Raw genomic sequence first — 10,622 nt, 5'->3', positions numbered from 1 at the left:
TTAAGACAGTATTAAACGCAAAAGTATTAAATAAAATTATGATACAGCCACACAGTATAATAATATGCAAGCACTAAAAATTATATTTTTTAAAGAACTGCTAATAACATAATAAAGTAATAGACACACAATAGGACATGAAATTATATTTATTACATAATTCCATGATCGAACGTGTGTACAAAGGCATATGTATGAACATATGTACATGCAACTGTGTCAAAAGATAGAAAGGAAATATGCCAAAGTGTTAATAATAGTTTTCCTTGGCTTGAGTAATTATATATTACTTTTGTTTTCTTCTTTGTACTTAGTTTGGATTTTACACATTTGCTATAAAATTAAGTGTACTTTTTTTTTTAAGATTTATTTATTTATTTATTTATTTGACAGAGATAGAGACAGCCAGCGAGAGAGGGAACACAAGCAGGGGGAGTGGGAGAGGAAGAGGCAGGCTCATAGCAGAGGAGCCTGATGTGGGGCTCGATCCCATAACACTGGGATCACGCCCTGAGCCGAAGGCAGACGCTTAACCGCTGTGCCACCCAGGCGCCCCTAAGTGTACTTTTTATAATGAGAAAAAGTAAACATCATATAAATGAAATATATAAACAAAACAAAATAAAACAAAACATTTTACGTGAGTAAAATGAGGCAATGCTATCATTTGCTTCTTTTTACCTTAAGGTTGTAATGAGAATATATTTCTTACAAGGGTTTCTTTAATTTCTGTTATATCCAACACTATAAGATGCTCAAAGAAAGATAAAGATCCTCTCAGATTACACACATTATAAGTTTCTCTCACCATATTTGGCTTCCATGAGAATTCTACAAATACAATATCTGCAACAGAAGGCTCTAAAATCAGGGAACAAACTGTTCTTAACTGTGTGGGGTAGTTTCTCACTTACACAGACATCAGCCTTTCCCAAAGAAAACTGTAGTGCCCCCATCCCAACATTTAGTACAAGACTACTCTCTCCTGGGCACTGTTCTAGATCTTCCATTTTCATTATTCTTCCCTCTGTGGCCTTGGGCAAATAACCTTTCTGTGCTTCTATTTTCTATATAGAACAGAATGATAACGGTACCGATTTGATAAGGCATTTTTATTTTGAAGATTAACTCAGCTGATATTTGGAAAGCCCCTGAGAAGAAATCACAATACAATAGTAATAATAATAATAGGTATTATTTTTAACCTTAACAACCATGTTTAAGGAACAGGTATATAACTGCCTCAGACAGTTGATGAGGGCACTGGGACCGAGGGTTTAAGTTACCTCTCACGTTATGTGTGCCAGGAGTCAAACGCAACTTTCACTGACGCTTAAAGCCCTTACATATCCATGAAATCATTATGCAACAGACAATGTTCATATACGGTCACAAACCTATTGTAAGCCAGACACAGAAACCGAACAATATTGGACAGGACTCAGCTGTTGCCTTCAGTCTAGTGAGGAGAGCAGGCAGGTCTCCAAGTGGTAAGTATGGTGGCATGGATGAGAATATGAGGTTGTAATAGCAGAGAAAAAGGTGCTAAGTGTATCTTGTGGGGTCAGGCAAAGCTACCTGGAGGAAGCAACACTTCAGCAGAGATCTGAAGAATGAGTCAGAGTTAGCCCATAAGCTGGTGAGGAGCAACAATCAGTTGGCATTTGCTCCCTGGTGTTCTGTGCTGGAACTCTGGAGCTGCCAACGCTAACTTCATGCCAGGTGACAAATGATCTGAGTGCCCACAGCTGCAGCTGCCGCTTTATACCGTCTCCCTCCCACTTCCATCGTTAATGAGCCTGAGACCAGAAAAGAATACATCTTAGTAACCAAGAGCTCTTCTGTTAGCCTTTGGTCCAGAGATACAAGAAACGTTCTTCACTCCTGTTCACAATACAGCTACAGATCCTTTATTATTTTCCTCTAGCACTTGCTAAAATAGAAGTTTGCTGCTACTAACTCATTTTTATTCATCTCGGTAGCAGGTTGTTGTATGCTCGTAAATGTACTCATTATAAAAAATACGTGATTTTTTTTTCCAGGAACAACTTTAAAGCATGTCAGTGCCCTAAGGTTCCTTAAGGTTAATTCTTGCTGCTAGGAACACTTCCAATTTGCCCTAACTTTCAGCAGTTCTGACTTTGGAATAATCCACCTGCAGTTACACAACACCCCAGAGACACAGGTATGCCAGAAGGTATGTCTTCCAGATGTAAATAGCTTTGCCAAGTGAAGGCAAGGTTTGTGCCTTTACAGATATCTCTGTATTTCAAATATTATTTTTAAAAATCTCATTTCAGACACCTGATTTAAAGAGAAGCAACTTCCCCTTTCTGCTGTGGCATGTCATTTTCAGTACACAGAGCTTTTAGAAAGACTTCCATTTTGCCCCTTAGAAGTCACTGCTATATGTCTGAATCTACTAATTTGAATTTGTGAGGGAAAAAAAGTAAGAATTTAATCTTTATTTAATTGTCAGAAACCAAACTTCAGTGCTGTTTGTGGCTGGCAGTATGTTTAGTTTAATAGGAAGATTCAAAAGAAGCATGGAAACAGTTTCTTTCCTTTAAGGAGTTTACATTTGGGTTGGAAAGGCCAAACACATCACGTTAAACTAACTCAGTGACCCTGACTGTAGAAAGTAGAGACATCAGGACACCCGAGGAAGAAGAAAACTTCTCTCTATGTGAAGAAAAAGGAGTATAATATGGAATCCAGTAGTAGAATATTTTCATCATTGTCTATATTTTGTACTTGTGTATTTTTGAAAGCCTAGCCTTCAAAAGAATAAAGAAAAAGCCCCTGGTATATTTTCCAAGGCACTGTATTTGTGTCTTTCAAAATGATCATTTAAAGAAACTTACACGTTCTCTTGAAACAAAGTTTTAAAAAACAAAGAATCTTGCCAAACTAGTTCCACTATATGAAGAAAAATCAATTTCAATTGTTATAAGGAACACAACAGCTGTAAGTCATCCACTAGGGGGGAAAACCTGCAGTACACACTGCAGTATATTTCTCTGAAACTGAATATCCAGCTTTATTTGAACAAGATATGCTTCCCCTACTCCATTAGTCTCCAGGCCAAGCCATGCTCTAGGGCTTAGAATAAGGTAAAAATCCTGGGTTACTATATGTTACCATCTCCTCACATACGCTAAAAATAAAGCGTTAACAGCATGTCCAACAGGATGGAGACCAAGACTGGTGTGAAAATTTGCCATACTGACACGGATAAGAGAAAAAGCCTGACTCTGTGCTCATTACCTCAAAGTGAATCAAATCCTGCATTTTTAGTTTAATTAACCCATATAAACCCCATGAACATATATTTTTAAACTGAGAAATTCTATCCTTTCATATTTTTAAATGACTCATATAAAAGTAAATTACGATATATAAGTCATCCTCACAGAAGAAAGGGCTCTCTTGGGCAAAAGAGGAAACTCCAGGTGTTTATTTTTTAATGTTGTTGGTTCAAGGACACTGTTTACTTGGCTTTTTTATTTGTATGACACTATACATTCATTTATAATTTAGTTGAGTGAACCACATTTATAAGTTTCTCTAAAATGTCTATTTATTTTCAATTAGTATCATCCTTTCAAATGACAAAAAAAAAAAATTTCTTCACTAATTTCTTCACATGTGCCGGTCACTGCCCATAAAAGCTATAGATATCATTACACAGGGATAGAAAAAAGGACTACCTCCATGTGTAGGGGCTGGGACCCCAAGCATGCTACCTCAGCACCTCCTAAAACTATGGAAACAAAGAGCTAATGATCTCCTAAGTGATAACTCTGCACCCCCCCACCCCCCGGGAAATTTAAAGAGGCTGTAGAGGGTTTGACCTGTACTAAGTTGCAGACTACCAGATACTGGAGGCATTCGCATAAGAAGGTATATACATAGTACAGGCTGCAAAGACATTCCTCAAACTCTTCAACTGTTTCCCTGAATTTATTTGCTTAATATGTGTTATATACCCACTATATTTCTACTGTAGAGATATGAAAACAAGCTGGTGAATTCTGCCTGAATATTTACACAGTTTATAATTATCCTAGTAATCCCTTTTAAAATGTGAAGAGAAGACTATTCATGTAAGAGGTTAAAAACAGAGTAAGATTAAACATCAATAGTGGCTATTCTAGGGAACTTGCTTTTCATTACCTGAGGCATAAGGGGAAATCAGCTGGAACAATAGTTCAAAAGAGCTGGTAAAGTTTGAGGATGGTAATCATTAATGAGTAGTAGGAAAACTAAATGTAAATAATACAGAATCCTGGCCTTATCCCCATTTTACCATTCATTCATTCGTACAGTAGATAAATACTTTTTTCCAAGAAATTTCTAGGTTCTGTGGATATAATAATGAAAAAGATTTCCATGTCTTGGAACTTATATTTTAATATGGTAGATATACAATAAGTAAATCATAAAGTTATTGTAAAGCCTCATAATGGTTCTTGCTATTATGCACAACACTCGGTATTTCTAAAAGAGTACTTGATGTCTTTGTTGTTAGTGGCACTGGGGATGAATTTATGATGAAAACCCAAAATGTTGAGCCTGATGTTCAAGGCCATCTCTAATACTGCCCCCTCCACTCCACCACACACCCTGTACAATATTAGCTCCTACTGCTCACTTCCGAGTTCGATGAAGAAAGCAGTACCCAACACAAACTAAAAATTCCTGACTGGACATTATCTTTACTCACCAAAATTGATCTTTCCACCCACCCCTTGAGAGGAGTACCTTATAATACAAATTCCTTAAGTCAGATTTCTCCCTCCACTTAAATGCTATCCACCTTGGGCTTGCATCTCTCTAATAGCACTTATTTTGATTTGTATTTTACTATATATACACATTCATAAAAATGCACATCCTAGTCATTTGAGTGGCACCTTTTTGAGGGCAGGGACTGTTTCTAACCTTTCTTGGTATCTCAGGCTTTATTTGGCCTACTATCTTAAACAGGTCTCAATTCACATTTCTTATGTTGAATTGTGTTATATTTGCCATGTGCAATGGCAGATCATAAAATTCAGTATCTGAGTCACGTACAAATCTGTTACAAAGGAATACATACAAGTTTATAAGTAGCCTAACACTAGTTTTAGAGTAATAATACTAAGGGTAAAGCCTCAGCGTCTGTAATTTCCAATGTAGTTCTGAACTTTTGGGTCTGTTACTCGGCTGACTACTTTCTCATATAAACCCCTGTCAGAACTTCCATGTTTTCAGAGGTCTTGTGCATTCCAGCTATAGTAACCTCAAGTCCAGGGAATGGAGATTTATATATCTATGTACTCGATTTCCATATAATCACTTCAGCCAATATCTTATGTTCAAAATATAAGAACCAAACTTTTCCTCAGAATTTAAAAGCACAAATTAAATGCACAACTGAATGAAACTTGGGAAATTTAAAATGTAACACTGAAACAACTCAAAGAATTAAACATTCTTTAAATTCAGATTTATTTTTTTAGCAATAGATGATCTTCACACTAAGTTATCCAGATAGAAATACTGTGTGTGAAGTTGTGAAAATCTAACCATATGCAACACATGCACTTTTATAACTGCAATAATTCTGCATGTCGGTGACATATACGTTATTGTCTACACAACACATGTTCGCATGGCATACACAAGATATGTATTTTTCATCATCAGTATTTTCAGAGCTACACAATATTTTTTCTAGCACACAGATTTGAAAATCATTCATATTTTACAGGTGTGTTTATGTCTACACCTATAGTTAGGTAAGAGTGATTTAATAGCTAGTCCACTGAGTTGAACATACATTGTTTTCCATTGTCTTTTAAAAGTCATATCTGGTAAAACCACATGGTAATATGGTTTAGGTTTACTTTCTTCTTTTTCTTCTCTAACAAAGAAACATAAAAGTATTTTGGTGCCATTATCATGTGTTTCTTTACACCATTAGTCAGATCATATTTCTATCAATAGACAATGTTCTGCAAAGCTTTTATTATATCATGTTGGAAAATGAAGGATTGCGACCTCAAACCCCCATGACCCAGGTGAAAATGAAATGAGTGTACACACATAGGCACAGATTCAGGACACAGAACGTTTGGTACACAAAGAATGAGGAGATGGGCTCCTACCCAGCACAGTTCCAATTCAGTAGTTGCTCTCGCACGTACCAGCTCAGCGGCCCACGATCCGTGCTGCTTTTAAACACTACAAAGCAATTGACTCTCCAACTGCCGCCCGCTTAAGTTCTTCCTTCTGCGCTCATAAATGGAAATACTTGGACAGTGAGTGATGCCCTGTTGCAGCTCCCCGAGTCCTTCAGCAACCCGCCTCTGAGCCGCTCTGGGTGAAGCCCCGCCGCTCCGAGCTCATTCTCCCCACCAGCCGGCAACTGGTCGGCCGCTGGGCGGAGAGAACGGGCACCAGGACGCCACCTGGAGGCGCCTCGAGGCAGCTGCAGCAAACTTTGAACGACTAGGTGGAACAAGAGTGTCAGCAAATTCTTTGTTAAATAAGCATACTGTTTTATTGACACTTGCCTATGCATATTTTTTTTAAAAAGGCAAAATGCTAGAAAGCTTAATTTTGTTGCCTATAAATGTTCTATTTCTTTCATACTTGACAATAAAGTAAAAACTGTGATCTCATTTCTATAACAAATAACAAGAGATGGCAAATTATTTTTGTTTCTTTTTGACTCATCTCAAAGGAAAATAATTAACACTGGACACTATCAGAAGTTTCTGGGATCTTGATATATAACAAAAAGGCAGCATTCCAAAGAGAAATATATGCCTCTGAACTAACACAATGCACATGTGTTAAACATGCTCTGCCGCTTTAAAAAATTACAAACCCTACTTCTGGAAATGTTTAGTGTGCTCCTTATCAGTGCATTACACTGACTTGAGTATGATAACAAGAAAAAACAGTTTTGGTTGTAGTTCATTTGATAAGGTGTTCATAGGACTTAAATATTTCAACAAAAGCTCCTTGAATTAATTTCCCTCTAAATATCTCCCCCTAAGCTTCTTTCCTTTAAAGAGGATAATTTGTATACCTGAATGAGATATAAGCTTAATTAATTAATTGAATAGAGCACTTGAAGGCTTATCTACTGTGATATGCATTTAGAAATGTGATTATTGAATGTTTCGTTATTCCCTACAGATCAAAATGAATGTGATTGCTATCCCCATCCCCCACTCTACCTCGTTCCTACTTCCACCATGCAGAAAGTTGGAATTTCACCTCTCCATTAAAATTAAAATTTGACTTTGAAACTATTTAATAAAGGACCCATCTATAGTGATTGTGTATTTTTCCAGGCAATTGTGGACCAGAACTTCATTATATTCTATGTGGGGGCACTTTTGGGAAACAAAAATTCTTGATCACTTCAATTTCAAATCAGTGTTTGAGAATTTCTGGCAGGATAGACATAGAAAAAATATTTCATCAATATTTCATCTCAATTGTTTATTTCCATGTGTTTGATAAATAGCTTAACTTTCCAAACGTGTATCAACTATTTTCTAAAGAAAAGTAAGATTTTTCTTTTAAATATAGTATGTACCAAATATTCAAACTATAATTTTTGTGAGTTTGTAAAATCTCTAAAAATTTATGTGGTGAAGAGATTAAAAAGAGTATTAACTCTTTATTTCTATGTCTTTATACCCTCAACTCCTAGCACTCTGGAATATGAAAACATATTAGCTAACTAACTGACGCCTAAATTATATGACTCACATGCTGCACTGTGGTTACGGTTGTATAGAACTTCTTAGAAAGGCAACATATTCAAATATATAGTTTAAGATTTCAAGCAGAATAAATAGGGTTTGGGAAATTACAAATAATAAGGTATTAAACACTGACCAAACACAGATATGTCCAATTTTTATAAAGTAAAATGTGATATATGAACATTTAGATGTAACAAACAGATAAATCAGGGGATAATTTTTCCCACCATTTATAAATGTTTTGACCTTACAAAATCATTCTTTAAGTAAAAACTTCCCAGAATTTATAGAATGATTTTAAATGAAAAATAAAATATTTGCATGCATAAACAAGAAAAGAAAGTGAGACTTTAATGGGAGAAGCAGACATGTAAATTTCATAGCCAAAGACACTGTGTCTATGCCCCTCCAGAATAAAAAGCTGAAAATGATAGGAGTTGATCCTACATGCAAAAGAGACGATTATGTGGCTAGGGCAGGAGGAAAAGCATGATGGCCATGTGTTGTCCCCTAAAAGAAGGTCTAAAGCTAGTCTTAAGACACTGAGACAAGAGAAAATATTTTTAAAAAAGAGTATATCCCCCAAAAAGAGTATTCTTGGAAGTAAATAAGGAAGTAAAGTAAATTCTTTCTATTTCCATAATTTATCATGTAAAACTCAAAGCAAAAAAGTTCAAGTCAAAGTCCCACATGAGGCCTAGGGAACTAAAATAACATCGGGACTCTATCATTTGTCTTTTACTGTAAACCAGGATAAAGGATCTATGTTTGTATTCTCTTGCTAGTTAACAAATTGCCACAACCTTAGCGGATTAGAACAAAGCACCTTCATTATCTCATCTTCCTGTATGTCAGCAGTTCAGGCATCGCTTAGGTAAGTCACCTGCTTGCTCAGTCTCACAAGGCTACAATTTAGGTAGCAATTGGGCTGTTTTCTTTTTTTCTTTTCTTTTCTTTCCTTTTTTTCTTTCTCCCTTTTCTTTCTTTTCTTTTCTTTCTTTTCTTTCTCCCTTTTCTTTCTTTTCTTTCTTTCTCTTTCTTTCTTTCTTTCTTTCTTTCTTTCTTTCTTTCTTTCTTTCTTTCTCTCTCTCTCTCTCTTTCTTTCTTTTTCTTTCTTTCTTTCTTTCCTTCCTTCCTTCCTTCCTTCCTTCCTTCCTTCCTTCCTTCCTTCCCTCCCTCCCTCCCTCCCTCCTTCCTTTTTCTTTTCTCCTTTTTTTTTTTTTAGAAAATGTGAACCAGAAATGTTTATTGCAGAAATTTGGTCAAGACTTTCATTGGGTGGCCCCTGTTGACGTTGGACTGGGGCCCTCCATCCAGGGTTGGGCAGGTGAAACAGAAAAGGGTAGAAGCAGTATGTCTCGGCCCAGGGCCTCAGGGCTGCAAGATGATGTTGGGGGCCAGGCTACAGGCTAGGCCTATACCCTCCAGCTCCACATTCAGGGACTTCACTATGCCATCCTCTACCACTATGGAGAACCTCTTGAGCTGGTGATTTCCAAAGATAGACACCAATGAATCACCTAGTAACAAATCTGTTTCCTTCCCAAAGGTCCCAGTGGAGTCAGCCAAGAGCCTAACCTTGCCTCCTGAGTTGTGAGCTGGTCCCCACACTTCAGTCGCAAAAACATCAGCACTCAGACATGCTACTACCTGAAACCCTTGGCCTTCAGAGCCTCAGCCTGCTCCACAAACCCTGACAAGTGGGTCTTGGAACAGCCTGGGGTAAAGGCCCCAGGGATTCCAAACGGCACTCCCTTCTTGCCCTTGAACAGCTCTGCCAGGTTCACCTGGTTCCAGGCTCCCCTTCAAAAACCACCACTGAAGGGATGGCATCTCACACCTTGACTGGGACCATGGCTATGGTAGCGCGGCTGAAACTGAGGCCCATCAGGAGTCTACTCCCTGCTTTGTTGTCAGAACCCTCCTGCTCCTGCCGTCGCCCATGCTGCAGACAAATGGCAGCGGCCCAGACAAAAACTGAGCCTGCGTGGCTGCCAGAAGATGCAGTCCAGCCAGCGGCATGCCCATCCCAAAGCAACTGGAATGTGTTCTTATCTGGAGACTTGGTTGGGGAAGAATGTGTTTCCAAATGTAACCATGTTGTTGGAAGAATTCATTTCCTTGGATTCTTCAAGACCACCAGGAGAACATGTCTTCATTTTAGGGAGGGAACTGATCTCTCTTTTAAGGACATGCACCTGATTAAGTCAAGCTGACCTAGAACAATCTCCCTTCCAATTAACTCAAAATCACTGATTTGGAACTCTACATCTGCAAAATCCCTAAACCTTTGCCATTTTCTACTGGATAAAAAGAAGTCATGGGTTCCATCCACACTAAACTATGAAGATGAGATAACACAAGGATGTGACACATTGGGGGTCACCTTAGGATGTGTCCATAACAGGATCTCTATACAGGCACATGGGATTTCTTGCTTACCATTCAAAAGCATAAGGGGAACAGCCTGGGGCGAATAAGAGTGCCAGGGCATTTTGTTGCCTTCAGGATCAAGGAAGAGATATAGATATATTTATTATAGAAGTTTTATAGAAGCATTGTTATATCTAACAAAGAAATAACAAAGAAAAAACAGAGAAGTCATTTTATCAGGGAGGCAGACGTTTGATGCACTGAACTGAGGAGTGATGTCAGGACTTGAGCAGGACTTGGGATAACGGAGAGCACAGGTGCCAATCTGGTGATGGTGGCTTTATGTACTAGACATGTTTGTGTTGCCTGGCTGCCTGTCCACAGCCCCTCAACCTAATCATACATGTGAACTGGCCCAGCCTTATTAGACCAGGAATATATACCTGACCAAAAAGAATATATCCACACACTGGCCAGAAA

General features: G+C 37.9%; 1 pseudogene; it reads right to left on the bottom strand.

The window, feature by feature from the left end:
* Window positions 1-9,140: 9,140 nt before the first annotated feature.
* On the bottom strand, window positions 9,141-9,642 carry LOC123801038 (peroxiredoxin-5, mitochondrial-like; annotated as a pseudogene).
* Window positions 9,643-10,622: the final 980 nt, after the last annotated feature.

This window comes from Ursus americanus, chromosome 20 (assembly GCF_024610735.1).
Source record: "Ursus americanus isolate L20-20 chromosome 20, mUrsAme1.1.p, whole genome shotgun sequence".
Taxonomy (NCBI): domain Eukaryota; kingdom Metazoa; phylum Chordata; class Mammalia; order Carnivora; family Ursidae; genus Ursus; species Ursus americanus.
The sequence above is the reverse complement of the archived record's forward strand: the minus strand, read 5'-3'. Positions and strand labels throughout refer to the sequence as shown.